At 43.9% G+C, this 25740-nt stretch overlaps 1 protein-coding gene across 9 annotated transcripts in view; it reads left to right on the plus strand.

The window, feature by feature from the left end:
* Positions 1 to 5159: 5159 nt before the first annotated feature.
* The window catches only part of ADGRF5 (adhesion G protein-coupled receptor F5), a 50069-nt gene continuing 29488 nt past the window's right edge, over positions 5160 to 25740 (plus strand). For 4 of the 9 annotated variants that reach the window (XM_071742098.1, XM_071742092.1, XM_071742091.1 and 1 more), the window contains exons 1-2: positions 5160 to 5598; positions 25026 to 25176. The gene's annotated coding sequence lies outside the window, so the exon portion shown is untranslated. Of the gene's footprint in view, positions 5599 to 22615; positions 22769 to 23039; positions 23137 to 25025; positions 25177 to 25740 lie in introns of those variants that run through there. The other 5 variants (XM_071742096.1, XM_071742099.1, XM_071742097.1 and 2 more) reach the window with 4 other exon arrangements.

The raw sequence follows: 25740 nt of genomic DNA on the forward strand, positions 1-25740 counted from the left end.
TAAAAGGTGCCATGGATGTCTGTTCAGGAAACCTTTGTAATAACAGTGCCTTCAACAGCAGAAAGAGTGCTTCTTCTCCCAGAGCAAAGAAGGACAGCAAAAATTTTGATTAGATAAAAATAATAAGTCTGGGAGCTTGACCTATGGGTCAGGGGGAACCTAGGATGGCATCGACATCTCATTCATGTCTGGAAAGGAGAAAAAAATGGTCAGATTCACACAGGAAAAGTGCTTTTCACAGGGAATTGTACCAAATACAAAGGTTTCTGTAGAGTCAGAAGTTTCTGTTTTGAACAGTAATTTTCAATGCAAAAGAGGAAATGCTTTGCTGAATGAATGGACTATATGTATGTATCCTATATATATACACACTCTCAGCAAACTGGAATTCATAAGCCTTTTTTTTTTTTTTCTTTTTCCTTGGACTTCCTTTCCCCCCACCACCCATGTGGTGACTCCATGGCTCTCATGGAAGGATCTATTCACTGTCTGATGCCCCATTGAGGGCAGGAAGGTGAAAGGGAAGCTGCTTTTTAACAATGATCAGCATGATGCATAAATGTGCTCTGACTGGGTCAAAAGGTCTCTTTTTGCTTGCAAGGATATGCAAATCCACAAACTAAACCCACTGGCAAGTACTTCAGGCAGCACATGTTAAATGTGTGTCAGGAGTAGATGTAGATGTAGATGTAGATGTAGATGTAGATGTAGATGTAGATGTAGATGTAGATGTAGATGTAGATGTAGATGTAGATGTAGATGTAGATGTACAGCCAGTGTTCTTTCAACTTGGAGCCCCTCAGATAGCAGAAACTTTCTTTTTCACCTTCATAAGAACAGAAAACACTTTAGAGGACCTTAATACCTCTGTCAAGGTTTTTAAGTCCAGGTCTTCCTAGATGAGTTTCTTATCCCAATGCCTACCTACATAAAGCCTCCCCTTTCTTGTAAATAAATCAAATATTGAGTAAATAGAGTACCACGTGAAAGGACCACAAGAACATAACAAAAGGCAGTACAGAAATAATCTATCTCCCAACTTTTGTGCCTGTCATGAGGCTGAAAAGAAAAGGAGCTGGAGCTCTTTCCCTACACCTTTCTCTTTGCCCCAGGAGAAGAATATGAAGTTTTGGATCAGTACACAGCACATGACTTTCTTCACCATGTTGGTCTCTGAGCCACACTGACCAGACTTCAAAAGAAAGATCTTGAACCTAGAAGCCAAGCTGGATTCTTCTTATGCATGAGATCACTCTCATGCCAAAGTCAGTGCACTACTGAAACTTTAATTCTTCAATTCAGTTCCTATTGACACCCTCCCGAATTCTTCAGGTTCTGCTTGGTTCCAGCTGAAGGAGATGTCCTCTTCCCTTCACCCAGGTTCTCACCATCTCACCAATGACAACACCTGGATGATGACAACATTCTGATGTCTGGTGTCTTCTCTTGCACATACCATATCAGTCTCAGCATTGTTCTAGCTCATCACTTTGACAGGGACCAGAACCATTCCTTGTGTCCCTGTCCTGTCTTATATGTGCATCTTCAGTTCCTACTTGTCCTGCTTTTTGTAGCATGAGCTCTGCATCTGTACATGTTCCTCACAAAGCTATCCCCCTGACTCTGGCCTTCTCTGTATTGTTACTCTTCTATAAAAAAAACTTTTATGTGCAGATAATCACAATAATAAGTGAATTCTGCAGCACGCTGCATTGCATGGAGTCCTCAAGCCTCACATGATGCAGGAACCAGCTTTGCAGAGCTCTCCACACCCAGGCCCCTCAGGTGATCACTTCTGTTTAGCAATGCACCCTGAAAAAGGATTTCCTCCATTGTCCATTGTCAGGAGAAAGGCTGGGAAAACAGGGCCATTGCCTGGAGCCATCCATGTTAAACAAGGCCCAACTAAGCCAAAGGAAGCTGCTTGAAGTTTCAGAAAGGGATGGGTGGGTTGTACCTCGTGGGTTGGGGTTCAAAGATCCCTGGAGGAATTACCTCGTGGTTTCTGCTAGGGGAAATCCAACAATTGCATGAACACAAAGGCTTACAGTTGCAGGCGTTTTCCACTTCCTCTCTTGGTTTCCACAGGGGCTCAATGAGTTCTCCATCATTCTGCAGAAGTCCCTATTTGGCCAAGGTCTCTGCCCTGGGATTTCTGCCCAGCTCACCTGTTGTCAGTACTGCTTTTAGCACATGAAGTTTTATATAATCCCAAACAAAACACATCTTCAAAAGCACAGTCCTCTAAAGCACCCAGAAAATAATAAAAGAGCTCCAGCAAGTCTAAAGGCTGAAAGAACAGGTCCTGTATTAGATATGTCTAATTAGAGGTGTCGTCTAAGCCTAATGTTGAAGAGAAATGAAGCACCCATTGTAGGAACACAGCCAGCTGTGATATAAATGGATCAAGTATTAATGAACCACATGGAAGTCTGCATGTATGGTTGATTGCTGGGATCATTTAAAAAATGGACCTTTGCTTTTAAATTACATTTTTTTCCAGTTTCAGTTTCCCACATTTTCTTTTTCTGTGCTTTTGTCTGACATATGAAATATCCATTTAGCATTTTGTGTCTTCCCAACCTGATGATTACATTACACATTACTGTAGTCATCATTCTCCTGTGCTGTAATGCATAGAAGGGTGGCTATTAACCTAAAAATCCTCCCCAGGCACCTAAACCCAAAGGAAAACTATAAAGCTGGGTATGACTGAAGTACTCTGAACACCCTAATTAATTATTCTAACACTGCAATGAATTCCATGCTGTGTCAGGAAAAAAATAATCTTCAAGGACCTTAGTCATGCAGATAAATATTTCACTTGACCACTGGCTGGAGTGACACAGTCCAGAACCCATGGCTGCTTTTGGGATGAAACTGTGCAGTCTTCAGCACGGCTGTCACTTCTAAATATAATACTGAAGTCAGAGGTATAATGAGACATTTCATTACTTCCTTCCTTCTCAGCACATTAGAGCAAAGTGAGTTGGGATTTGCTCTCCCTGCTATGAGTAAAGTTTAATTCTTTGCTCTCTGCCAGGACCACCAGTAGGACTGAAACAGCCCTTTCCATTGGAACATTCGTGGTCTTGACACTCCCTGATGACAGGAGAGGCTTGTGAGATCCTGCTATGTCATCCTTCTAGGGACCCGTGGCATTTAATGGTTTATATTTGATACAGTTGTACTGAGATGTTCCAGCTTCAGAGCCCAACAGTGCTCAGTGCTGTACAAACTGGTTCAGCTTTGTCATGCAAAGGGAGAGCACAAAATACAGGCAAAAAAAAAAATAAATTACAGGACTCTCCTGAGATCCTTCAAGGCCACTGGAATCTCTAAACCAGGTTAATCCAACCTAGGCATTTATTCACACCAGGTCAAATATCAAGAGTTGAGGCTTTCCTCACTCTCTTCAAAACTCTTTGTCCAGCCTAAGCTGCACTTTGGCAAACTGAATTACTGTGGGATGATGCTGACAGCTCTTATCTGGAAGTCCAAAGAGCCATTCCACTTCGCATAATATTATCAGAGATTGAATCATACAATTATTTGGGTTGGAAGGGATCTTAAAGGTCATCTAGTTTCAACCTCCTTGCCATAGGTCCCACTAGATCAGGGTTCTCCAAGCCCCATCAAACCTGGCCTTGAAGAGGGGCATCCATAGCTTCTCTGAGCAACCTGTGCCTGTGTCTCACCACTCTGACAGGAAAGAATTTATTCCAAATATCTAATCTAAGTCTCCCGTCCTTCAGTTTGAAACCATTTCCCCTCATCCTATCACTTCATGCTCCTGTAAAAGGTCCCTGCCCAGCTTTCCTGTAGGTGTTATTCAAATAATGACACACTGCTTGCAGCAAGGTCTTTCCACAAAGAGTTGTGTTCATCTCACTCCACTGGAAATGCCAGTAATGTAGATACCTGCTCCTGAGATAATCTTTAAGGCTCCTATTTTCCAATAGAGACTACAAGCATCTCTATTCTGAGCCCATTTAGGTACTTCTTTCTGCATAATTTTAGATATCTATCCAACCAGTCTCTAGAGTACCTGTTTCTCTCCAGTTCCCAGATGTGACAGTAAAATATGTCTCAGGCTTTCTTGAAGATTTTGAACTTATCTCAGTGTTGAACAGGAACAGTTCTGAAACCTTGGAAACTACTATGGGGGTGGAAACCATCTTCCACCCAACGCCAGACCCACCAGCAGACCACAATATGGATGGGAATAAAATTCAGAGAAAAAAAGAATGAACAATAAACATGCCATTACCACTTTCTATACGCTTAAAAAAATAATAACTCAGGCTTTCTACTTGAAAAAAAAAATCATTCTATCACTCTTATCAAAGTATCTCATCAGCAGTTTCTTTGCTAGACACCCAACCATCATATTTTAGTCATGCCAGCCAGCAGAAAGACATACATGGGAATAAAACTTCTGGGTCTAGCCAGACTAAAGGAAGTAAAATTGAAAAAAGTGTAATAATCAGTGAAATTCCCCTTTTTGCTTTTATAGCATTAACTGGATCATGATAGAGTAACTAAAAAGTGATCCTAAGAGGAGATATTAAGTCACTAAAATAAATTCCTGTTTTGTCCAGAAAGAAGGATGCTATTAGATGATGTAGAGTCTGGGGGTCCTATGTACAGTTTCCCATCTGAAGATATCTTCAGAAAGAAGGTCCAGATTCACTCCACTCAGACCCTGAAAAGAAGAGGACTGTCCTCAGCTGCTTCTACAGCCAAGAAGGAGAAGCTCATCACGGATGGGACATGCCCTGTGCCACCTGATGGGCTTATGCTGGGTCACAATCTGTAGTGTGTGGTCTTGCAGGAAGATCAGAGATGGTGCAAAGCCAGGAGAGACAAAAATAAGGTGATGACTACAGCATCCTTCATTTTATCAGTGTAACTTAGAATTCTTAGAACAGTTTGCCCTAGGAAAAAAAAAAAAAAAAAAAAAAGGTAATCTCTTTTACTTTCACACCCCTGATGACCAAAAAAGTGTTTTCCTCGTCTTAAAACTATGCTCTGTGTGCACCCCCCACCCAAGTGTCCCTTCCATCTACTTTCCCCCCCCCCTGCTCCAGGAAATTGCTTAGAAAATATTTCTCAGGTTCCTTCCTGGCCAGAGGTCATCTCCGTGCTTGGGACCAGCAGGAATCACCATGTTCTCTGCTACAACAAACGGAGAAGGAAGATCTGCCCTGCCCATCCAGCACGGGCTTTCAGGCTCCTGTTTTTTAGCTACAACTCCACCCCGGGCTGGTGGAGAAGGGATCTGTTCCCACTGATCTCAGGAAAGGGAGGTCACGGGGTTTGCTTGATTAAATCACCACAAGCCAAAAGGTTTTCTCTCTCACTTCCAGAGAATTGGTGGCAGGCTGTGCAATTTGGTCCAAAAAGAAAAAGAAAACAAGGAGACAAACCCTGGATCCCAACAACCAGCAGGCGTGGAGAGGCAGGTGTGTCTGAGCTCTTGGGAAAACAAAGGGCAGAGACTGAGGCAGGAGCTGACACCTGGATGAGAAATTTCCTTCCCAGGAGAAGAGGACAAATTTGGAAAAGATTTGGACACGACCAGCACTTGTCCCACAGGTATGGAAGATGTGTGTGAAACGGAGCATCGGTCTCTTCGGGGGGTGTTTGGGTGTTACCTAAGAGGTGAGGATGGCTTGAAGGAATTTTCAGGGCTAGGTTTGGGCATGGGGGTACAGCCTGATGCAGGCTGCTACTGGGAGAGCAGTGACCAGCACCCATTGCACCTTGGGGTGATCAGTTGCCAGTTTTCTGGAGGATGGTTTTGGTATTTCAGGGTACGACTTACACCATTCAAGCTTCTGACAAAGTGCTGTTATCTTGGCTACTGAATTTCTACAGAGGCTATGACTGATCTAATTGAACCTCAGGGCTGCTGAGGTAAAGATGGATGAGTACTGAAATACTGTGTTTATCAGGACTCCATTTCTTACCTCCTAAGGCATGCTACGTAGTTTCAGGAAAAAAAAACCCAAGAGATCACTGTGATAGCATTTGGAATTTTTTCACTTTGTTTTATGCTCACAACATCCAAGATTCCCACTGCAGGTAACAGGCACTGTACTTTTGTCAGCTGTATCAAGTGGTGGGGTTGTTTCTTTTAAGAGCAATCTCTTTTATCCCCCTTCAGTCTCATGTTAGGTGATGCTTGCTGACAGGGAGAGGGACTCGAGGTACCCATGGCTACAGACTGAGACACTGCTGTGTACTGTGATCAATACTGTGTATTTTTCTTGTTTCTATCCTTTTCTACCTGTGTTTTGAGCTGCTTAAATGAAAGCCAGTTTTATGGTGTCATGTTGGAGAGCTGTTGCCACTGTTCGGTGTTGGGGGGAGTGAGGGGATGATTTCTGAGGTTTTCACCTCCATTGATCTCTACAGCCCCAAGAGTCCTGCTCCAGCCAAACATCTCTGGTGCTGCAGTACCCACAGATTGCTTAAATGATCGGGATTCAGAAAAAAATAGAGCTGTGGTGTGACCTTGCACAACCTTGTTTCTCTGAGTGAGAGAGTGATGCTCACCTACATGAAGGAGCTTTTAGATTTGGGGGAGAAAGGTGTCATTTTTTGAATGCTTGCTTTCAGTGAGTTCTGTGGGAGTCACTGAACTGGTGTCAGGCAAGGGAATAGCAAGGGAAAGGTGACTGGGAATTCGGAAGCCTGAAGCTCCATTTCTCCTTGCTCCATCACCGGCTGTCACACAGTGAAAATGACATTTCTCAACCCACAGATTTTCCTCTCACCCAGAAAATTCCTCATCTGTTTCTTTCCTTTAATCTGTCTTGCCATGTCTGATACATAAGGAAGTGTAGAGGCAAATCTTTAGGATCTGTATAGCAGTGACACTTGACTGAATTCAGTAATGGCTCAGCCAGCTCAGGAGGAACTCGATGAGAGTACTTGGCATTTTGTCATTATTTAGCTTCCCTTGATTCCTCTGAGTTTGCCACCGGTGATCTAGGTTTAAAAAAAACAAACAAACAGAACATGCGTAAGCTCTGGGAAGTTATCTTTGTCCTAATCTCCTTGATTATTTTTATTTTTTTAACACCTCTTAGAGAGGCTTTATTAAAGCAGTTTTCCAAAGTCTGAATTGGAGACGTGGGAAATTCCTCAAACTAGGCAGAGCTTCCTCTCATTGTTACAACACAAAAGACCAGTGCAGCCTTTACTAGAATTCCTTTTTTAACCCATTCAACTTGATAAAGAAAGCCACCTTGCTGTTTCATGGTCACAATTCATAGAATCGTAGAATTTTTTCAGGGCTGGAATTTACCTTTAAGATCACCCAGTTCCAACCCCCCAGCCATGGGCAGGGACACCTCCCACCAGCTCAGGTTGCTCAGAGCCCTGTCCAGCCTGGGCTTAAAAACTTCCAGGGATGGATGGGGCTTCCAGCACCTCTCTGTGAAACCTGTGCCAGTGTCTCACCACCCTCATGATGAAGAACTTCTTTCTAACTTCCAATCTAAATCTCCCCTCCTCTATTTTGAATCCATTCCCCCATGTCCTATCACTCCCTGACATCCTAAAAAGTCCCTCCCCAGCTTTCCTGTAGCCCCTTCAGATACTGGAAGGCTACAATAAGGTCATCTTGGAGCCTTCTCCTCTCCAGACTGAATAACCCCAACTCTCCAGCACGTCCACGTCCTTCTTGAAATTCAGTAGGAAGAAACAAGGGCTTACAGCAGGCCAGGGGGGATGTGAATTGCATTATTTGTGAGCATGGCATTGGGTTTGGGGCTGTGTGTGCACATTTAACTGAAGTGCACTTGCACTTGAAAGTGAAGGGGATTGCTGCTGGAACTATTTTCAGTCTAATGTAAGAATTGTGGCTTTTTAAGACCAAAATGGATTAATATAAAGTAAAAAACAAACTCCTTCCAGAAAATTATTTGCAATTTTCCCATGAAACAATTCCTTAGGACTGTTATCTCACTCCTGAGCTGACCCACTGTAATTCCATGGGTTATGCAGAGTTTATTCCTCAAAACAGCACCTTGCATGGTGCTCAGGATGCCTCTGGGCAGTTATCACCCATCATCTAACCTGATCCACCACCTAATGTGAACAGTAATGGAGCAGGAGTTTGTCCCCTTGTCTGTGCTGCCTCCGAGAGCACTGAGCCAGTGCTGGGTGGGGGGCTGTGATGTGACCCTACAGTGGGTGGAGGATTTGTAATAGGAAATTGGGTGTGATGGAAGGCACGAGGTGGGTGTGCAGGATCAGGGAGTGCAGGAAAGAGCTTGCAGAAAATTGCTTGTTTCTTCCTGATGGAGGAATGATCCATTTCATATTTGCTGGAAAGATCAGTCCCTGCAGAGCAGGCAGCTCCCTGTGCCAGGCTGTCTAATAATTGCAGTGCTGTATTTGCATGTTTTAATGCTGCACCAGTCAACTTTTTAAAGGAATTTTTTGCTATATTTACTATCTTCACCATATTTGCAACCCACTCTGAGTGCTGGTCTGCTTGTGGTGGTGGCCTGTAAGAGTTTTCACTCCAACAGCCATCCTTTGACATGGATGTTGTAACCTTCACCCATCATTTCTGCACCCTGCCCATCCATATCTTCTCTCCAAACTTCAGTTATTCCCTGAGGAAGCTTGGAATAAGTTCTGCCCCAAAACTCTCCCCTCTCCATCATAACCCTCACTAGAGACCAAGCTGTACAAGATGACAGGACCAGGTCTGTCTGGTAATCAGATACCTCCTTCATAACAGCCCATAAAGTGCTGTTATGATTTGTGGTCATGATTTGTGGCTAAAACAACCCTGAGATCACACCATTGCTTTGAATGTTGCTGGCAGTGCTTGCACAGCATTAGGCTTTTCTTTTTCCCCCCACTCTGCCTCTGTAGTGAGCAGGCTGGTAGCTGGGAGGAGACCCAGCTGGGAAAGCTGACCCAAGGGCACAAAAGGGATATTTCAAACCATCCAACATCATTTTCAGCAATAAAAACAGGGGCAGGGCTGTCTTCCAAGGTGTAAGTGCCTGGAGACTTGATGGGCATCTGGTTGCTTGTGGGATGTGGTGAGTGATCACCTTCACCTCACTGTTTTGCCTTTCCTTTTTCCTTCCCTTGTTAACCTGTACTTATCTCCCTAGCTTTTCCACTTTTGCCTTACCAGAGGTCCCACTGCTGGGTGGGGAATACATGAGAAACTGGGAAGGTGCTTAGCTTCAGGCCAGGGCCAACTCAACACAGAAGCCCAGCTCTTAGACACCTTCTAATGGACCACTTTTGAGAAATAAGAAGGTTTTTTCCAGTCCAAAAAAAAACAAAAAACCCAAAACCAATCAACCAACCAACAACAACAACAACAACAACAAAAAAAAAAAAAGCCCAAAAAAACAAAATAAAAAAACCAACCCAGTAGCTCCCCTGTGTTACATCAATCAACTGATTTACACAAAGTAATGTTTGGTTTAGGAAATTCTCAAAGGCCACCTGAAACAGACCTCTCCTATCAGTGAGGTCCTTTCCTCTGGCTGAAAGGGGAGCTGTGTCTCATTTCCCTTCCAGGTATTCCTACAGCTCTCACTTTTCCAGGCTGTTACCACAAGCACTGATGGGTTATTGCTGCCCCAGGTCCTCTCTCTTCACAGGGACAGCTGATACCATCTGTGGCTGGCAGCAGAGAGCTGAAGCACAGAGATAGCAAGGGTCTGCTTGCATGGTTGGCTGCTGCCAACCCAAACCTGGCTTAAACCCACCTGAACAGGAGCGAAAATGCTGTGGCAGGCTTGGTTTGAGGATGCCCATGAGTGGCAGAGCTGTGTGGATTCCCCATTTAAACTTTAATCGAAACATTAATTTCCAAATGCCTTCCCCAAAAACATAATAGAGCTGTGATCTAGTGTGTAATTTACTGTCCTCGGAAATGCCTCCAAATGGCAGAGCTTCCCCCAATTGTTCATGCACAGAGGAAAAGCTCTACTCCAGTTCCTGCTCAGGCTTGCTCCTCTGAGCACAGCTTTGGCCCTCGACAGCCATCAGGCTGAGTGTGTGAAAGCCATCTTCATTCCTCTGCTGTCCCTACGTGCCTTCTGACAGGCTGCTCACAGCATGCCCCTTGCTCTTGAAATTGGTTTACTTTTCCTTCTCGAGAGAGAAATTATTTAAAGTCCTGCATGGGGGATCTAAAATCTGGGTTGGCTGAGATCCTGGATGAGATCCTGTGCATACCTCAAGGCTCTGGCTGTAAAAGCAGAACTGATGGCACTTCCTTCCTTCCTTCCTTCCTTCATTCCTCTCACTATCTGTCTTGTTTCAAGCCTCTGGCTTAAGAAGTCCAATTGCCTTTCATAACCACTGACCCCTTCCCTCAGTAAGGACACTCAAAGAAGAGTTTGGGTTGGAAAGGACTTTAATGACCATCTAGTTCCAACCCCCTTCTATGGTTACTCCAAGACCAGGTTGCTCCAAGCCCCATCCAACCTGGCCTTGAACACTTCCAGGGAGGTGGCAGCCAGAGGTTACCTGGGCAATCTGTGCCAGTGTCTCACCAGCTTCACAGTGAAGAATTTCCTCTTAATGTCTGACCTAAATCTCCCATCTTTCAGTTTAAAGCCACTACCCCTCATCCTTTCACTCTATGCCCTTGTAAAAAGTCCTTCCCCAGTTTTCCTGTAGCCCCTTCAGGTACTGGAAGGCCACTTTAAGGTCTCTATGGAGTCTTCTCCAGCCTAAACAATTCCAACCCTCTCTACCTGTACCACCCCTTAGGGGAGGTATCCAATGCTATCAATACCAATCTGTCTCAGAAGCTGCCTGCTCTTTTCTTTAATGCCTTCTTTCTGGGCAGCCTTGCAAAGGTGGTTCCAGCACTGTTTCAGCATCATAGCATCTTAGTAGCAAAATTGGTTAAGACCTAATCCATCTGACAGAAGCCAAGGGAGGCTTCTCTGGTCCCTCATGCAAGTGTAGATGCTTCTGTGGGTGTTGAAGCAGAGGAGTTTCCTACTGAACTAAGACTTAAATGGCCCAAAGAGAAAAACAGAGTTGTCTCTGAAGATTTGCCATGGGAGATGCCACTAAAATTAGGAAAGAAGCTCATCCTCTTGAGGACAGAGAAACTGAAGAACATTCCTCATCTTGAAATGTGCATTTTACCTTAGGCCATGCTAGGACTGGAGAAATGCAAGCAACAGCAACAGTGCAGCATGAAAGGCTGGAGTTGTTCCCTGAGGTGATCTATTAGGGTACAGCTCACCTCCATGTGCTTGAACTCGCTTTTTTCCCTATAAAACCAGACAGCTAGGCTGTGGGGCAGTATGGGAACAGCCCCTGGCCCATGCTGTCCTTTGAATAATTTCTGTGAATCCTGGCACTAACTGAGACCTCAGCAGGGCATCTGCTCCAGCCCTACATCTCATGACAGGTGTTTGTTTAAGCTCTTTGAAGGCATCTCTGGGGGTTGAGGAATGGTACTTATCCCCTCAGCTCAGTTCTGGGTCATAACCAAACCTCCTGTCAAGTGCAAGTTGTCAGATTTTACACCTCAGGAGCCAAACATGCTCCATAGGGTCTCACAAGGCTGGATCGTCCTTGGCCTCAGTCTGAACTGTGATGCCATTTTCTCCAAGCCACGCACCTGTCTGGAGTCTAATATTCCCTAAATTGTTCTGAATATTATTAAAACAAACTGGTTGATGATATCTTGTAGTGATCTCACACCTAATGCCAACAATGAAGAAAGCTCCATTTATTTTGAAAACATCATAGACTAGTGTAACCTTCAAATAAGTTTATAAATTTAATAAGTTAAATACTAGCACTATTTATAATTTCTGAGTCATCCTGTGCTCTGGGAGACAGATCACTACAAAAATAGTAAGGCTGGAAATTAGATCAGTGGAACAAAACATGAACCATTATTTTTTCTCTCAGACTTGGTTGTTGTAGAAGGGAGTTATGAGGTATGGGCACCAGAGCCTTGCCTTCACTCATCCAGGGGATTTCCCTCCATTTATATGATTCTCTGTGCAACAGGTAGATACTATTTTGTACTTCTACATTTTTGTTGCTGGGTGTGACAGGCCAGACCCTCAGTCAGGAAACTCCTGCTGTCCAGGGCAGGATTATACAGACTCCAAATGGTCAACACCTACACAACTTGCAGTAGCTTCCCATACAGCCAGCTGTGCTCCCAGCAATAACAGGAAAAAAAGCCTGAGGTTAATAAAATGAAATGAGCAGGAAACATGCAGTCATCAGGCTTTCTAGTACTCCAGTCTATAGAAGTAACCCGTGGCTGGCCTGACTTAGGGACCTCATCCAAAACTCATTGAAGCCCATGGAAATTCCACTTGAGCGGATGTTGTTAGACCTTCACTGTATTGATAGGGGAGTACCTGGAGAGTTCCACCTTCCCTGCTCTTGCACACTGCTGAGCTCCTTTGTTAATGCTAGATGCAGGAGAGGCCTTTCTCTAAGAACTGCATCCAAAAAGGATGAGGAGAAGAAGGGAAAGTTCATGGCTACACCCTTTCTCCCGCCCCAGCTAGCAGAGCTGACCTGTGCTTTTCCACAGCCTTTCAAAACATGGTGCTCAGCTATGTCCAAACAGATGGAATAGTAGCCTGGAACTCATTGTTTCACATTTTCTTTTTTTTTAATTTTTTTTTTTTTTAATTTTTTTTTTTCTTCTGCAAAACTCCAGCACAAAGGTCAATTGGGAACCTTTAACTGGACTTGAGCAGAACCTCCCAAGCAGAGGGGAGGAAGAAATTCCAGGAAGGGGGTGAGAAAGGTTGAAAGAATTGGGGTCATTCAGCCTGGAGAAGAGAAAGCTCTAGGGAGACCTTATAGAAGCTTTCCAGTACCTGAAGGGGCTACAGAAAAGCTGAGGAGGGACTTTTCACCAGAGAGGGTAGAGATAGGACGAGGGGTAATGGTTTTATACTGAAAGGGGGCAGATTTAGGTTAGAGATTAGGAAAAAATTCTTCACCATGAAGGTAGAAAGATACTGGAGTAGGTTTCTTGGAGAGGTTGTTGATGCCCCCTGCATGGGAGGTGTTTAAGGCCAGGTTGGATAAAGCCTTGTACAACCTGGTCTGCTGGGAGATGTCCCTGCCCGTGCAGGGTGGGTGGATCTTGATGATTTTTAAGGTCCCTCCCAACCCAAACCATTCTATGATTTTAAGAATTGGGCAGGGCTTTCTTTTTCCCTCAAAGTGCTGATGCAAATGCCTTTTTCAGTTTGATTTCTGCTACTGCTCTTTTCAATCTGGCACATTAATGTAGCCGGGAGTGCCATCGCATCATTTAAACTCAACTCACAAAAGAAAAAAAAACCATGTCCAACATCATCTGGGACAGTGCATCAGCCTGGCCCTCCTGGAACAGTTCACAGTTGGATTTAGCTGCTTATCAGTGGAGAACAGCAATCTGCTGGGTCAGGGAGGGCTTTCTGACATGAATGAACATAAACTCCAATAGGTATTGGCCAAGCATTAACTGAAGGAATGAGAAAGGTGGGAAACAAGTCTGCCACGTTTGGCAAGACATGAGCACAGTCCTGGGTGCTGGGTAGCTGTAAAGATGCCTTCTCTGGGAAGATGCCACACTGGACATCTGGGCTTCCTCTTTCCTGGGGCTGAGTACCAAAGTTCACCTGCACTTACAGACATTTCTAAGTGCTGGGGGAGGAAAGGCCTGTTGAGGATTACCTTTTCTTCAGAGCCCATATCTCCATCTTTGGCAGGGAGTTGATGTCCACATAGCTCATGGCTTCTGTGGCCTTGTAGGTGCAGAAACACCTGGTTGTACCAAATCCAGAAGTAATATCTTGTTGCTGTGCTGTATTATGCAGCAGGGTTTGATAGCTCACATCTGGTGGCCAGACTGCTTCTATAAACACTCTCAGCTCATTGCTTGGGTTCTCTAACCCAGGTAACCTCTGCTCACTCAGCAGAGGCTGATTCCACTTTATCCTTCTGTCTAACCCCCAGATTTTCACTCTCTTTTTTTCTTAGAGGCAGACACATTCAGTAGCCTGCCCGGCCTTGTCTTCTTTCTAGAGACTTTGGGACAACATTTCTCATTTGATACCAGAGTTACTGATGGCAACATTTCACAGTTCTGGATGCATTTGAAGCAGTGTCCAGTTACCAGGCTCCCCAGAATGAGAAAGATATAAAAATACTGGAGTGAGTCTAGCAAAGGGCCATGAAGATGATTAAAGGTCTGGAGCATTTGTGATACCAGGAGAGGCTGAGAGAGCTGGGACTGTGTAGCTGGAAAAGGAAAACCACAAAGGTATCTTGTCAATGTCTATAAATAACTGATGAGGGAAACTAAAGGCTGCAGGCTACATCGGGGGAGGTTTAGACTGGATATTAGGAAATTTTTTCACCGAAAGGGTTGTCAAACATTGCCCAGGGCAATGGTGGAGGTATTTAAATCCCTGGAGGTATTTAAATGGTGTGTGGACCTGGTCCTTAGGGAAATGGTTTAGTGGTGAGCTTACACTGCTGGTCAAGGGTTGGACTGGATGATCTTGAAGGTCTCTTCCAACCAAAGCCATTCTGTGATAAGAACCATCTACTCTGGAGTGGCTTCTTTGGTGAAGGACAAATGAATGCTGAAATATAAGTTGATACAGGAATCTACCTGTTAGGATACACTGAGTTAACCATCTTCACAAAGCCATTCCAGATAGACACATTTCATTCCTGTTGCCTAAAACATTTCTATATTCTGTTTCTGGGAGTTTGGCCCTCTGGTGCAGGAGTACAGATGAACACACCTGCTCACACAGTGGGAAGAGGATAACAAACAAATCCTGTAGCCACAAGTCTTCAGCCATCAGAATTCTTTGTGAGGTGAATATTAATCCACTGCCCCAGCTTTTGACCCTCTCTCAGGACTATAAGACTAATACTGGGTCACTGACACTGTGACCCCGCTGTGTGCTCAGCCTCCTGTATTCTGGTTAAGGAAGTTTCTAAAGCCTCACTGTAAATACATTTAAATCTGTGGTTTTCCACCATTGTTCACTCTGAGAGACTATTCCCCAGCCTTTCTAATGAGCAGCAGTGGTTCAGTGCCAAGAAAAGTTTTGCACTTGGGTGGATCCAAGGTTCCTCTAGCCCAGTCACTTTTTATCTAACCTGGGCTACAGCTGAGGCTTTAGGGAAGAACTTCAGAGAAGCAAAGTAAGCTTGTAGCATCACAGCTTCAGAAGGTTCTTTCCATCTCTGGCTGTCAGAGACACGGGGACTTCTGGAGGCACAGACAAGACAGTGTTATTTACCAGCCTATAAAGGCCTGCTGAGCTCACACAAAATGAAGTAAACTATAAAAAAACCCAGGAAAACATCACACATCCAGCAGCAAGGAGGTCTGTATCTCCTTTGTTTCCTTTGACTCTGCCACTATTTAGGGTCAGATTTAGTCTGTAATTAACAAACTGGATGGTGTGTTTTCTCCATGGCCTTGTAGCACCTTGCATCACTTTTACATTCCCCATCAGTTGTCTAAGGCTAAAGAGTTCCCATGTCCCTCTAGCACATCAGTCACCTCACCTCTTCAGCGTTTGTTCTGCTCTGCATTGTCAAGCTGGGCTATATCCTTCTTGAACTAAATTAAGCTCAGTTGTTCCTGTGCCAGCATTTTCCTGTGGCTTAAAATAGCTCTGCCTCCCTTTAGACATTTTGGATCAAAGTTTTATGATGAAGGATGCACGGAGAGAGGAAGGCGTGAAGGCAGCAGGCAGGTGGCTGGCACAAGGCTGTCCAGCAGCTTATAGCAGCTGAGCCCTGATTTACCCTTTCCAAACTGAGCATTTTTTTTCAGAGTCTCAATCTCTGGAGCTGAAGTTCTCGTTTTCAGTGACCCTCCAGTTTGTTCTTCCTCAGGCACAACAGAAGAGCTTTCCTTTCTGTGCATAAAACATGACCTTTGGGCAGTGCGTAAGAAGTTGGATGATCAGACAATGTTTGTTTCAGACATAAAACACACAATGACTTTAAGAAACACACACCCAGGCACAACAATATTTCATGGGAGAGTTGGCTGGAAGGGAAAGGGGGGGGCAGGGGGAATTTGTGCTGACCTTAGATAACACATCTGACTGAGAACAAAAAGAAAATAAACACAAATTAATCAAGGACTCCAAGTCAAGCTGCTTGGTGATAAGGAATCAAACAGGCAATAAACAAGGCTGAGAGGTACTTTCTCTGTGATGTTTGAGGAACTGTGTTAATCCGGCTTTGTGCCTTGCATGCTGCAAGGGCTTAGCTGGATGGTGAGCCAAGGGATCTGTGGGAGCAGAGGCTTCATTTTCAGGGGGCTGTGGGGGCAGTTTTTGTTGTTTTTTTCTTTTCTTTTGCGAGCTGAGTTTAAAAGGATGCGATGGCACTCCCTGCCACATTAATGTGCCAGGCTGAAAAGAGCAGTAGCAGAAATCAAACTGAAAAAGTCACTTTGAGGGAAAAAGAAAGCCCTGCCCAATTCTTAAAATCATAGAATGGTTTGGGTTGGGAGGGACTTGAAAAATTCCAGCTCATGGAAAGCTCTGTCAGCTGCTCTCAGAGCATTAGAACTGCTCAAAGGATGCAACAATTTGGCCATTGAGCTGGGCAGGAATTTCTCTGCTGTCAGGTATCTGGATGAGTGATTCCTATTCCAGCTTCTGTGCCCTGCAAACGTGGGTCTTGCAGAGTTATTTTCTTCTTGCAGAAAGTCCTGCTTGGTCATAGTTATCATTTAAGCTTGCTCTGCAGATAGCTGGGATTAAATTATTTTCATTTTCCATGTATTTGAGTATGTAAATCAGTCATCAGCAATTCATGGGAAGGCTTTTAGAGGAAGAGAAGAATTTAAAATCATTAGATGAAGAAGGAAAAGTATATGCTTCCTAAACAAGGATGGAAAATGTGAAGAGGTGTAAGGGGGGGTGTGAACCAGAGCCTTTCTCTACAAATTTTTGGGGGGAACTCTTGATAAGGCTGTAGACCTCCTCTGTCCTTAAGCAAGTGGGAATGTGCTGGCATGGTCTGGAAAGGAATTAATGAATGTGCTTAAGAATGGATGTAGCAGAGTCCAAACACAGCTCTCAGTACACAGATCAGTGCTCTTTCACCTCTTCTGAATCTCCTTGGACTCATTAATTGCATAGAAATTAAAGCAGTGTGGAGAAAAAGAAAGAGATACTTGGAAGAGGTCAAGAAACAATCTGTCTGGTGTCCCATCACCACAAACTGACACAGAGGCAGAAGCTTTTGTGGCAGCAATTTTATTACCTGTTCTTTAAAACCTCCATGGGAGGGTACTGTGGCAGCCTAATTCTATGCTTCTATCCTTTAGTTACACATTTTCCATAATCCACCAAAACATTTGGGGTTGTGTCATTTCCCATCACCCTTCACCCAGCTCTCTCTGGGAACATTTATGTCTTCCCTTTACCAAGTGACAGACTGTTACTGTGTCCCTTCCTGGGTCCTCCCCTACCTAAACCAAATAACCTTCAACTTGTTCACAAGGTCACACACTGCTCATGTCTTGGCCCTCCCAGGGCTCTCTTTTGGATGCTCTCCAAAGCAGCAACATCCGGACACAGCATCCCAGCCAAGGCACCAGCAACACCAAGTAGAGCACTTTTGTTACCTTCCAGGCCTTAAATTAAAAATAATTGCTAATAAACCTCAGAGTGGGATTAGCCTTATTTTCAGAAACATCATGCTGAGTGGATTTAGGTAGCAATTAGCTAGGACTCCTTCCGGATTCTTTTCTGCAAGACTGAGGTGGGCAAAACTGCATAAAGTCATGTGAGATAATAAATGAAGTCCCAAGTGCTGCCAGATTCACCCCCAGACCTTTTTCTCTCAGAGTAATCTGCCTGTTGATTCTGACAAGCTTGGGGTTTGTTCTGTGCTTCTATTTCTAAAACACAGCTCTCTGATAGACTGACCATGCAAAATTCAGATTCAAATATAAGGATAACAGTAAATGTTATAAGAACCTGCAGTGTTGCATCCAGCTTCTTAGAGGTTTGGCCATCTTTTTCTGAGTTTGGGATACAAGTGGGACTTGATGGCCCAAAATTGTTTGGGTTAAATACTACAGATGAGACCAAAGTGTTAAGAGCCAGGACTGGAATGAAGATGAGCAAGTCAGAAGGGCTGGATCTTGTTTAATCAGAGAATCATAAAATGTCAGGTTGGATGGGACCTTAAGGATCATCTGGTCCAACCCTTCTAGTAATATTATTTATACAAGATGTCTCAGCACCTCATCGAGCTGAGACTTAAAACTTTCCAAAGTGGGGGAATCAACCACTTCCCCTGGGAGACCATTCCAGTGTCTGTCTCTCCTCAGAGTGAAAAATATTCTGCTTCAGAATCTCCCCAGGAGCAACTTGTGCCCATTGCCCCTTCATTTTTAAGTGGTTTCCACATTTATTTTTGCTTTGAACAATACCTCTCATGCTGCACTTATGTGGGAACATTATCCTGGTCCATGAAATGTGAGAGATGTTCACATGCTTTAGGCACAGCACATTCATTTCCAGTGAGTTGCCTGATCAGTGCAGCTCTGCCTTGTTTTGTGTGAGTGCTCCTTGCTCAGAGCAGACATCTCCTGACATATCTGTTGTTTGCTTTCCTGAGCCCATGATGGCTATTTGAGTGCAGTCCCAGATATTTCAACTAAAAGGCTTCTTGGGTTGAAACTTTAAAAGTTCAAAATCCAGGAAGTGTCAGCATTTCTAGTGACATGACAGCACATGATGGATGTAGACAGGAAAAAAACAGCAGGATGATCAGAACATCCCCTGTGCTCACAGAGCAAGTTGATTACATACCTAATGCTCTGCCATTGCCCAGTTTTCACATTCTCCTGCAGAGTGAACCAAGACTTCTCATACTTTTTAGCTGCAGTTTGATGATGTAGTGTCTTACACAGAAAGACCCTTTTGAGGAAACTCAATATTTTGCTAATATTCTTTCCTGCTCCATTCAAGGTACTGTTGGTTAAAGCTGTTAGAAAGCTACACACAAACCCCCCCCAAAAAACAAAACAACAAAACCCCAAACAAACAAACAAACAAACCTAAAACAAAACAAACAAAAAACCCCTAAAACAAAACAACTAAAAAAAACCAAACAAAAAAACTAATAAACCAAACCAAGCAACCAAAAAAAACCACCATGAAAAAATGCACCCCCCTCTCCAAAAAAAACCAAAAAACCCCAAACAAACCAAACCAAACCAACAAAACCCAACAAGTCACAAAAGAAAACAGGGAGAAGGGTTTAAACCAGAACTGCTTTCCAGTCAAGGGCTGTCAGTGTGGAAGGTGTGGATCCACCACAGGTAACTTATCTCAGCCAAGCCAAGCCTGCCCTCCCCTTCATCCCCTCCTCTGTACTGGCACTGCTGCTTATCTCAGCCTTCAAGGAAACAGGCAAAGAAACACCACTAAGTGAAAAGCTGCTTCTGTAGGGATGGACTCATGCTGAACTGCATGGAAGAGATCCTCCTTCTCTTTACCCTCCTGCCCACCTCCCTTCCTTCCCCCTTCCCTGCTGTTCCCCTCCTTGCTCTGACTTTGTCACTCACTGGGCCCTTCTCTGAGCTCATTAAACTTGCTCAGATGAAAGCAATCCAGACATTTTGCTACTGGTTTAGTTTTCTGCAGGGGCAGTGAGATAAATTGGCTCAGAGAGGGGTCTGGAAGGCACTAACATGAGGTCAGCAGTAAAACCTGCTTGCAGAGGGAGAAGTGGCTACGTTCAGGGCTGTAGATGTAGCCTCTGTTTTCTGCTAGTTCAGATTCCTGGAAGAGCTTGGGTGGGCACTAAACCAGACTGATGGCACTACCATAGTGAGGACAAGCTCTAAGGGCAGTGACAGCACCAACCATGCCAATTTAATCACCTTAAAACCCCTGCAGAATGGGAGGCTGAGGGCTGGCTCAACACATTGTGGGCAGCAGTAGGTGAGCAGGTTTGCAGAAAGGAGAACAGGGTGAGGCCATGCTGCTGCTGCCAAGAACAATGCATCCTCAGATTTCTTTGTTGAAGACCAGTTTACAGTCACAACATCCCTTTAGCATCTGCAGTAAATCACAAAATCATCAAAACATGGTTTGGGTTGGAAGGGACCTTGGAGATCATTAAGATCCAACCCTCCCACTAGACCAGGCTGCACAGACCCCATCCAGCTTGGCCTTCAGCACTGCCAGGGAAGGGCAATAAACAACCTCCCTGGGCATGCTGGCACCTGCAAAGGCTGCAGGGCAAATATTGCTAAAATTGGATCCAAGCAAGGGTTGAAATGCTGGGACATGCCTTAGGGCTGTTAGAAATGGAGCCACCACCAGCAAACCCATCACAGACAGCTGGTAGAGGATTGAAGACCTGATTCAAGCTCAGTGTGACATGAAAGTGACAATTAACACTAAGGCCAACCCAAGCTATGACCAGTTCTGCCATGACATCCATCCCTCCTGAGCTCCTGAGACAGACAATGTCATCTAGAAACATGGCTCTGTAGTGACCAGCCCTAAAGTCACATATTTGGGAAGTAGTGTAGAACAGAAAACCCCATGTCACCTTATCAGGCCCTTTATTGACGTTTTTGCTTCTGTTTCCCTTTTTCACTGTAGCAATCAGTGGCATTTACACCTTGACTCAGTTTTTTACCTTGTAGATAAGTGCCCTTTTGGGATGCCCTGGTGTGCCCTACCTGGCCTTCAGCTCCTGCACTGTGGCTTTGGAAATCCTGGGACACAACTGCCCACCCCAGGAGTATCCCCTCCCCATGGAATTCCGATGAGAAGTCAAGATCTCCAGAAACCCCTTCTGGTCTGAGGGGAGACAGGAACTCTTTCCTTAGACCTGTGTCCTGAATTAATTAATAAATAATCAATAAAATAATATAAATATATTCTAAATATTTAAATATCTAAATTATTTGTTTTATTATATTAAATTAATATCAATTTATATTAATTATAAATATATATAATAAAATATAAATTAATATTAAATAATTTAGATCATTCAAATTAAATATTTAAAAATAAAATAAGATAATAAATAATTAATAAACTGTTAAAAACTAATCCCCCCCCCAGAATGAGTTTAATCACAAGCTTTTCCACAGAAATTTTATAAAGCCACTGCTGTGGAAAAAAGTTTCATTGATAAACCATCTCCAATCTAACACTTCAGAGACAGGCCCCGTGGTTGTTATGGTGCCTGATGCTCCCTGTTTGCAACCTGGATGAGGGGAAGGCTGTGGATGAAGTCTGCCTGGACTTCAGCAAAGCCTTTGACACCGTGTCCCACAGCATTCTCCTGGAAAAGCTGTCAGCCCATGACTCAGACAGGAGCACTCTGTGCTGGGTTAGGAGTTGCTGGAGGCCACCAGAGAGTGGCGCTGAACGGTGCTGATCCAATTGGTGTCCCCCAGGGATCAGTGCTGGGCCCAGTTCTGTTTAATATCTTCATTGATGATTTAGATGAGGGGATTGAGTCCACCATGAGCAAATTCACAGGCAACACCAAGTTGGGGGTGAGTGTGGATCAGCTGGAAGGCAGGAGGGCTCTGCAGAGGGACCTGGACAGACTGGAGAGTTGGGCTGATTCCAATGGGATGAGGTTCAACACGGCCAAGTGCCGGGTCCTGCACTTTGGCCACAACAACCCCATGGGGAGCTCCAGGCTGGGCACAGAGTGTCTGAGAGCAGCCAGGCAGAAAGGGACCTGGGAGCTGGGAAGCTGAACATGAGCCAGCAGTGTGCCCAGGTGGCCAAGAAGGCCAACGGCATCCTGGGCTGTGTCAGGAACAGCGTGGCCAGCAGGTCCAGGGAAGGGATTCTGCCCCTGTGCTCAGCCCTGGGGAGGCCACAGCTTGAGTCCTGTGTCCAGTTCTGGGCCCCTCAGTTCAGGAAGGAGATTGAGGTGCTGGAGCAGGTCCAGAGAAGAGCAAGGAGGCTGTGAAGGGATCCAGCACAAGTCCTGTGAGGAAGGGCTGAGGGAGATGGGGCTGTTCAGCCTGGAGAAGAGGAGGCTCAGGGGAGACCTCATCACTCTCCACAACTCCCTGAAAGGAGGTTGGAGCCAGGGAGGTTCGGGCTCTGCTCCCAAGTAGCTCCCAAGAGGGCATTCGCTTAAGCTCTGCCAGGGGAGGTTTTAGGTTGGATATTAGGGATAAATTCTTTCCAGAGAGGGTGATCAGGCATTGGAATAGTCTGCCCAGGGAGGTGGTGGATTCTCCATCCCTGGAGGTTTTTAAAAAGAGACTGGATGTGGCACTCAGTGCCATGGGCTGGGAACTGCAGCGGTAGTGGATCAAGGGTTGGACTTGATCTCAGAGTTCCTTTCCAATCCAGCTGATTCTGTGATTCTGTGATTCTATGATTCTATGATTCTATGTTCAGTAGATTCCTGGCTCCACGTTTTGTTCAAGGTAGAAACATACACAACAGAACAGTTTCCCCTGGATTCTGGGAATTTTCTGCTCTTCCCCACTTTCCCCAGTAACCATCAGAGCTGTTGGTCTGCATCTCCATGCATCTTCTCCAATGGCAACAATACATCCCTAGATACCTGCCAGCTCCAGCCCACAGTGAGCATGGTCCAGTTTGGATAGGAAAACTTTAGTGTTTCCCTCCCTTACTGTTTAAATCAAAGCCCACAAACATTTTGCCATAGCCACAGCACATGATTTTACTGCTTTCAGTCCTCAACACCCTCTTTTGTTACAAGAAAGCAGGTGAGTAACAGCAGTGGAACAAGTTATTCCACTTGATAATCTCCTGATAAGATGCTGAAGGACTTAGATCTGTGGAAGGGGAACTTCTTCTACCTGAAGAATGGTATCAGGAAATATCTCCTTTTAAAATGCCTTCTGGCATTTTCTGGGGCTTTTTTTCTGCAGTGGCATCTCTGGTGAGCCTCACACTTGAAAGGCGAGTTCAGGCTCCAGAGGACTTGTTTTCTGGGCAGCAAAAACATATTCAGCAAATTACACAAGTTCCTGGGTCTTTGTTGCTCTTTGAGAGAGCAGCCTGGGCTGTAGTAGCAAGTAGAGGATACTTGAGATGGATGTAATTAGAAAATCTCTCTGATTCACCTGAGAAGGTAAATCTTATGTCTCTGGTTTTCTTCTTTGTTTTATAAAACATATGGGATGGTAACTACTGTACTGGGTGGATTTGCAAGAGAGGTTGTAATTAGTTTGCAGTTTATGAAAAAGAGAAACATACTGTAAAAGTAAAAAGGACACAGATCACCTGTGTCCTGGGTCAAAGTGAGACCTTGCTCTATGCCTCTAGGAATCTTAACTCTTATCTTTAAGAAACACTTTTTAGCCTGAATGCTCTGGAGAAGAGATTTGCTATCAAACTTGGGCTTCTTTAGCTCTCTGGTGCTTTATAAGTCAAATATTTGCCTTCCAGGAGACAGTTTATATGGGAAATGATTAATGCTTCTGTTTTACCCAAAGAAGGTACATAAATACTTGGGAAATTCCTTACTGAAAAATTGACAACAATTCTTTTTTCAATGAGACATTAAATCAACAGGGGAACAGCCACATTATTGGAGAAGAACATTAATATATTTTCCCCATTTGCTATTTGATATTTGTTTGCTACTGTTCTGGTTTTCTAGATGTTATCTTGGGATTTTTTTAATTTAACTAGCTACCAAGGCCTGAGTAGCAGCAGGGATATAATTTGCATGAGTTGCCCTCTATATGGCTTATTATGTATAGAATTAATGAGGCATTTGGCCTCAGCTACATGGCTGCACAAAGGTTGTATTTGAAAGTAGAGGCTGAACCAGAACATTTGAATGTGAATGCATGTTTGTGAACAGTGCAAAAGATACAGGTAAAATTGTAGCAGATGTTGCTGACCCTCATCATAAACTTTGTTTAATGACCTGTTTTCCTTTTTATTCTGGTTTATCACTCCATTATCAATGAAATACAAGTTCTTTGTACAGATTAAGATATGGCACCATCTGCTAAGAGCATTTGCTGCATATACAAACGGTCAGAAATCTAAATTTTGTTAGACTTTCTATTATCTATATTAATTTCTATTATGTCACTAACTCAAGGACTTGTGGCAAAGCTTATAACTTGGAAATTTTCCCTCTTGATCCATTTGAATCCATCTTGGTCTTGGGAACAGCCAGATCCATAGCAGTGGATGATGTCTCCAAAACTGCAAAATAGTCTCTTTTGTAGAATACTGGATATACTGATGGAAATGCCCAGGAAACTGAAGAAACTTTTCCCTAACTTTTTTTGTTCTTTTTTCAATTTTTCCAGCCATTCAATCACTGAATAAAAATAAACAAACAAAAAACCAACTGACCAACCAATCAAAAAAAACATCCCCACCCCCCAAAAAAATTAAAAAAACAACAAACTTGAACAGTTTTGAGCTTTTTCAATGGATTTTAAGGTGGGAAAAAAATCTTAATCAGTGAGATGTTTTGCTTTCCAGTTATTCCAGTATAGGAGCATAAGAGCAGACTGTGGGTCAATTCAAATATCTACATTGTAGGTTTCTGGTTGGTATTTTTTTCCCTCTGTTGCTAACCCTAGAATATCTTAAAATTATTTTTCCTTTTTTTAACTGCACCCCAGAGATAACACTTCCCCAAACCGCATTTTAGAGTAATATATGTTCAGAGTCCATCACAGTATACATAATTTTGGGACAGTTTCTTTCTACCTTACACTTATAAGTGCTGAATTTCACGAATTCCACGAGCCAGTCACTCAGTACCTTGAGATCTCCAGGCAGATCTTCACAGGCAGACTTTGCTTTTGTTAATCTCAACCATTTCAAGCTGTCCACAGAATTCCACCACTAATCACTGCCTTTTCCACATCCCTTGAGAGCAGAGGGAGAGACACAGCCTTACACACATCCCTGAGGAGCTCTGGTGATGGCATCTCTCTGTTGGAAAAGCAAATTATTTCTTCCTACATTTCTCTCCTCTCTTTTAACCAGGTCATTACCCAGGTGAAGTCTCACTGCAGATGAATCTCCCTAAGAACCACCTTTGATGAAAAACGCTGACAAATACCTACTGGAAATTCACACTGGTGACATCAAGTATATTATTTGGCTCTAAGCTCATCGCTCTCTTTTCATTCACAAGGTGAGACCACAGACCATGCTCCTGTTATAAATCTGTGTCATGGGTTCTTTTGAGCAGAAAAGTCACAGTGAAGCCCCCTACCTACTTGGGAGCATCAGTAGGCAGCCATTGCCAATGTTCAGTATCATCTCAGGAGGTGCTGATTTTTCTGCTTTCACTCTGTGATTCAGAGTCCTTCAGAGCCTGAGTTTTTCTTGACACCTTTTCAATTAAAAAAAAAAAATTAAAATTGTAATTTTGTAATCAAGTTGATACTATCCATGCAGGCACAGTTCAGTACTACACTTTTTTCAGTGCTTTCTTTTCTAAAAATTATTTCTATGATCTGCTTGAGTTCTGCCTTTCCCTGTATCTCTCTACTAGCTGTTAATTCTGCAGCCAGGGAAGTGCTGTGTTAGGAATAGTCAGAAAGGGCATATTCATAGCAAACTGCATGTTTTTATGTGTTCTTCAGCTCCCTTTCTCTATCCCCTCTGGTTGCATAAATGTGTCAGCATGTATTATAAGCATCTCTGCACGTTTTGCCTCTCCCTTTATGTTTTATCATCCAATCAGCTGCATGAG

This window comes from Heliangelus exortis, chromosome 3, assembly GCF_036169615.1.
Source record: "Heliangelus exortis chromosome 3, bHelExo1.hap1, whole genome shotgun sequence".
Taxonomy (NCBI): domain Eukaryota; kingdom Metazoa; phylum Chordata; class Aves; order Apodiformes; family Trochilidae; genus Heliangelus; species Heliangelus exortis.